Consider the following 6,280-nt stretch of genomic DNA (forward strand, 5'->3'; position numbering starts at 1 on the left):
CCTGGAGGTCAACGCTGTTATCCCCAAAGATAAAGCGTGGCCTATGCTCTGGCCTGGTCTACAGCAGTACCTCTGCCACTACCATGGCTCTCTCTGGCCTGCGAAACTCACAACCTTCTGTCCATGAGAGCTGTTTACAGTGTGGGCCTTGAGCTTGAAGCCCGGCACCCACCAGCGAAGGGCTCCTTCTGCATCCGCAGCAGCTAGGCAGGAAAAGCACACACTTTAAAACCTGCACCAACATTTGATGCTGACCTGAGCTACAGGAGATGAATGTTAGGGCCACGCAGGGAGACCATTCCCAAAAAACAAACAAAATCAAAACTTCAAATGTCAATTGTGTTTGTTTTGTTGTTTTAGAAGTGAAACTGAGCTGGGCAGTGTTGGTGAACACCTTTTATCCCAGCACTCAAGAGGCAGAGGCAGAGGCAGGCGGATCTCTGTGAGTTCGAGGCCAGCCTGGTGTACAGTGTTCCAGTTCACCCAGGGCTACACAGAGAAACCCTGCAACAAAAGCCCCCAAGCAAAACAAAACAAAAATACAGGCTGGGCATAATGGCACACACCTTTGACGCCAGCATTTTGAGGCAGAGACAGGTGGATCTCTATGAATTTGAGGCCAGCCTGGTCTACAAGGTGAATTCCAGAAGACATGCAGAGGAACGGGAGGAAGGATGGGAGGAACCAGAGAAGGTAGGGACATCACTAGATCATGACCCACAGAATCAACTGACTGGGACTCAGGGGGCTCGCCTGTAGGGGTCTAACCTATGCTCTCTGCGTATATGTTATGGCTAAGTAGTTTGGTCTTCTTGTGGGATTCCCAGCAGTGGGGGCAGGGCTGTCTCTGACTCTTGCCTACTAGTGGGACCCTTGTCCTCCTACTAGGTCCCTCATGCAGCCTTGATGTATGGCATGTGCCTTCTCACCTTATTGTAGCATGTTAGGCCATGTTTGTCTGATGTCTCTGAGGCCTGCTCTTCAGAGGCGGGGGTGGGGTGAATCTGGGGTGGAGGGGAAGTGTGGAGAAGAACTGGCAGGAGGGTAGGGAAGGGAAACTGAGAACAGGATGTAATATACGAGAGAAAGGGGAAAAGAAAGAAAAGTACTTACGGCGGAGCGATAGAACCCCCGCTCTACCCACACCCCAACCAGCATTCATCCTAGGTGGTGTTCTGTACTGATATTTTGTGCCTACTCTCAGGGATGTATACCTAGCAACAGTAAGAGTTGACACGGCTGCCTGTGAACCTCTGAACTGGCTGAGGCTGTGCAGAGGCAGGCTGCCTCACAGGGCCATGGGCAGGGGAGGACGGAAGGAAACACCGGCAAACAAACTGGAGATGTTATCTCCTTCTCTGCCCTGGGGAAGCCAGGGCCAGTAGCCCCCGCCCCCATCGCCTGCTGGTGCACAATCAGCCTCCCACCCCTGCCTGAGCCATTTCAGCACCAGGCCAGCATCTCTGCCCACGCGCAGGGTGGAACAACTCCTTTCTTTCCACCAGCTGCCACGTCCTCACCTCCTGTGGAATATTGAGTAAACCTAGCATGTTTGCCCCTTCTCTCCATCCTACTGAGGCCCGGAGACAAGAAAAGTCTTTCCCAAGATGGATTAAGTCTCCCAGGCCTGCCCCAGAGAGACACTGAAAGACTACAAACTTGAGGATCTGTTAGCCCAAAGAAAACCTTGTTCTCTGTCCACAAATAAATTGATGGTATTTGTGGTGCTGGGGATGGAGGCTAGGACTCAGCTCAGACTAGGTCTGCTATTGAGCTGCACTGCAAATGCACACCCCGTCCCCAGAACCCAGAACCCAGCTCGCTGGCGTGCTCTCTCTCTCTCTCTCTCTCTCTCTCTCTCTCTCTCTCTCTCTCTCNNNNCCCCCCCCCCCCCCCCCCCCCCCCCCCCGCGCTCTCTCTCTCTCTCTCTCTCTCTCTCTCTCTCTCTCTCTCTCTCTCTCTCTCATACACACACACACACACACATACACACACACATTTTATATTGTTTGTGGGTTTGTTTTTAGTTCTGTTTTGAGGCAAATCCTCACGTTGACTGAACTCACTCACTAAACAGTGGAGGGTGTCCCTGAACTTCTGACCCTCCTCCCTCAAGCTCCCAATTCTTGGAATTAGAAACCGATCACGCCCACCACACCCTCTTTGAAGAAACACCTGATACATTTTTTGCTGTTATTTTGTGGCACAGGGATTAAATCCAAGGCCTGACACAATCTGGCCCTGTGTGTTTTCTCAGCCAGGGCTACCTACCCCTCCTCTGCTGGGGGCAGGGCAGGGCAGCTCCTGGCAACTCTGTGAACTGGACAGCTTGCTGGAAAGCTTTGGGAGGGTCAGACAAGTCCATGTCCTCACTGAGGTCAGAGCACAGTCTCGAAGAGAGGTGAGTCAGAGGAGTCTACTCTCTGAAGCTGCGCACTGGACCCTTTACTGCTGGGCAGTCAGTCTCCCTCACCTCAGCCTCCCTGGAGGCACAAATCTGAAACCGCAGACTCCGCCACTTAGCAGCAGAGGTGCAGATGCAGTTTCGGGACCAGAGGTGAGGGAGAATTCTGCCTCTCCCTCCAGCAGAGCCCAACACCTAGCTCCCTCTAGGCTGGCGAGCAAGGTCTACAGTCTTGATTCTTCTTCTGCAACTCCCTCCTGTGTGCCCTACTTGGTGGCAACAGAAGGTGCTGTAGCTGCCTGTCCGGCTGGCCTGGTTGCTCTACTCTGTTCTCCAGGAAGGTGGTGCATCAAGTCCTAGTTACCCTTTAGTCATGTTCCTTTGTTTAAGACAAGGTCTTCAAGCCCAGGCTGGCCTTGAAGTCTTTATGTAGCCCTAGGTCAATCTCCTTGTGGGACAGCAGGTTAGAGCCACCATGCCTGGCTTAGAGAATTTCCTTTGCATCTGACTGTCCTAGCTCACTTTCTCACACCTGACCAAAAGCATCCTGGGAAGGAGGGTGCTGGGCTTACATTTCCCTATCACTGTTCATCACTGGGGGAAGTCAGGACAGAAGCTCAGGGTGGGGGCTAAAGCAGAGACAATGGAGGAATGCTGCTTACTGGCTTGCTCCCATGGCTTGTTCAGTCTGCTTTTCATACAGCCCAAGACCACCTGCCCAGGTGTGGGTGGCACTGCCCTCTGTGGTATAGACCCTCCGACATCAATCATTATTCAAGAAAATGTCCACTGGCTTCCCTACAGGCCAATCTGATGGAGGCATTTTCTCAGTTGAGGGTCTCACTTTCCAACCCCCCCCCCAAGCTTGTATCGAGCTGACAAAAAATCGGAGCTGCACACATTCAATGAACAGTCCATCTTCAGGACAGAGTTACTGGGTCCAATCACTGAGGAACTGGTGTAGGAACTGTAACAGCTACTTCTGCAAAGCAGGAGACAGGACAGACCAAGTGCTGAGGGGAGGGTGGGAAGCACGGGGAGGAGAGGAAAAGGGAGAGCAAGGGAAGGGAAGGCCGCTGTGCTGAAGGCCGGCTGAAAGGGGAGCCCATCACGTGAGCACAGGTTCTGGGCTCCCCTCCAGCCTTTCACACTGCACAGTCACAGCCTGAGCTGGGCTGGAAAATCAACTTCTGAGTGTGGCAGTCACCGACTGCTGAGTGTGGTTGGTCACCTAGAGCTGAGTGTGGCGATCACCAACTGCTGAGTGTGGCAATCACCTATAGCTGAGTGTGGTTGGTCACCAACTGCTGAGTGTGGCGATCACCTATAGCTGAGTGTGGTTGGTCACTGACAGCTGAGTGTGGCAGTCACCAACTGCTGAGGGTGACGGTCACCAACAGCTGAGTGTGGTGATCACCTATAGCTGAGTGTGGTTGGTCACCAACAGCTGAGTGTGGCGGTCACCAACTGCTGAGTGTGGTTGGTCACCAACAGCTGAGTGTGGCGGTCACCAACAGCTGAGTGTGGCGGTCACCGACAGCTGAGTGTGGTTGGTCACCAACAGCTGAGTGTGGCAATCACCAACAGCTGAGTGTGGCGGTCACCAACAGCTGAGTGTGGCAATCACCAACTGCTGAAGTACTCAAGTCCAGGAGGAAAAATTCCAGAGCCCGGGAGGCAAAGCAGCAAGACCCTGTGAAGATAAAGGAGGAGCAGGGAGACAGCTCACTGGGTCAGACAAGGACAGGAGTTTATTTCCCCAGCAACCACAGGAAAAGCTGTAGCCTGTGAGTGTCTGAGACTCAACATGGGTGCGGGAAGAGACAGACAGATCCTGGCTCTCTGACCAGCTGTAAGGACAAGCTTCCGGGTTGGGTCAGTGAGACCCCATCTTGAGACAGTAACTACAGAGAAATAGAGGAAGGCCTGCTTTGACTCTATAAGCACAGGTACTAAAACTCACCGGCCACGCGGGTGTGTATACAGGTATGCACACATCATATAAGGACAGAATATGATGGGATGGAAGGAAGTGCTTAAAGGGAAGTCATGCTCTAGACTGAAACTCAGAGATGGAACCATTCTAGAACACAGTGAGGTGCCTAGGGGTGATCATTTGATCGTTTACCTGAGATGAATGTTCCCAGTATCAAGGAGGCCAGGCTGAGCTACAGAGTAAGACCCTATCTCAAAAATATATGCACATAAATAAAGTCAAAAAGGAACAATAACACAGCTGCCACTGAAGAACAGTGCAGACATCAAAGGTGGCATCCACAGTTACAACAGGCTCTGGGACCACAGCAGAGAAGACATTAATGCTCCAGTGCACGCCAGCTTCCACAAGGGACCTGGTGACCAAAGTGTGGCTAAGGCAAGGAGAGGAAGTCACCAACTCACACAGAAGAGGGAAAATGTGCCTTGACCAGGTGTGGAGGTATACCTCTGAACCAGGGGGGACAGGAAGACTCCTACAAATTCAAGGACTATTCGGGGAGTTCCAGGCCAGCCTAGGTTACTGGTAAGAACCTGTCTTAATAAACAAAAGGTTTGGTGGCTCGTGCCTGTAAACCCAGCATTTCACTGTGAGTTTAAGACCAGCCTGGGCTACACAACAAGACACTCTCGCCAAAAAGAAAACAAAGGGGGGGGGGCGATTCTCTTTGTGGCTGACAACCCTCTTCCACCCTGAAAAACTTCACCACAGGTCTGGTAAGAGGCCTCCAGGAACAGGAAGATCAGGTAGAGCTGAGGGCCCATTGGTCATGGCAAGAGTGTTAGCCTTCAGGTAGGGTGAAAGCGCCACAGGGAAGGTGGAGGAAGTAAGGCCAGCCAGTCACCCTGTGCTGCCTAAAGCTTTGAGGCTGCTGCAGGCCAGGTAGGCTCTTCCCATTTGGAGGCAGGCACATTAAACCCAACACTCAGGAAGTAGAGGCATGAGTTCAAGGACAGCATGGTCTACCTGAGACTCTTTCTAAAACAAAAACAAACAATAACAAAACCAAAGACCAAACAAACAACCCAGACTGTTCCTAGGTTTGTGGTCCCTCTTCTTGTCCTGGACCATTTGTCTGAAGCAGAGTTGCTGATATTGCCAAGACTTGTCTGTCTCAAAGCAATCCTCCTGCCTAAGCTTCCTCTCCCCTCTTGAAGGAAGACACTACCATTTGTCTTCCCTTTGAGCTTAGCATCTGCTAGGAACTCCTGAGCTGGAGAAAGCACTGCCTGAGCAAAGACAGGTTACACAGGGGTGGATCCAGGGGCACGTTAGATTGCCAGGCTGAGGGGGCCTGGTGTCCCAGCCTACTCGGTCTGAAGTCATGGCCTAAAGTGCTTGGTTGGGCTGATATTCACTGGAGAAATCAGTTAACGATGAGGCTAGGAGGATGCTCTCAGAGGAAAAGAAACCAAAGAAGATTAAAACGAATAATCCTGAGAACATGGTGCAATCCCAGGTACTCAGAGGCTGTGAAGGAAGAAGACACTTCAAGACGGCGGACCTGGGCTTATCTGGGCCACTTGGTGAGATTCTATCCATCTCAAAATGAAAAGGTTTTAAAATTGAAAAGGAAGGTTGGAGCTGTGGGTGTAGCTCAGGTGACAGTCTTGCCTAACATGTGCCAAAACACCACACAAACATCCTAGTGGTGCAGCCTGGGATTTGAGCACTGGGGCAGCAGAGGCAGGAGGATTCCAGATTATCTGTAGCTATGCTGGAGGCCAGCCTAGGGACGGGCAACACTGCTGTTGTTTCTTTAAGGTGGTGGTTAATACAGAAACTCCTAACTAGCCAAAGTACCAAGGGGGAAGTGACAGATAATCCCCTCCCTCTAAGCCTCAGGGAATATGGAGGATGAGTGGGCAGGGAGAATCAAG

Source organism: Alexandromys fortis, unplaced genomic scaffold (assembly GCF_014885135.2).
Source record: "Alexandromys fortis isolate MF-2015 unplaced genomic scaffold, M_Fortis_MF-2015_v1.1 scaffold_152, whole genome shotgun sequence".
NCBI lineage: Eukaryota > Metazoa > Chordata > Mammalia > Rodentia > Cricetidae > Alexandromys > Alexandromys fortis.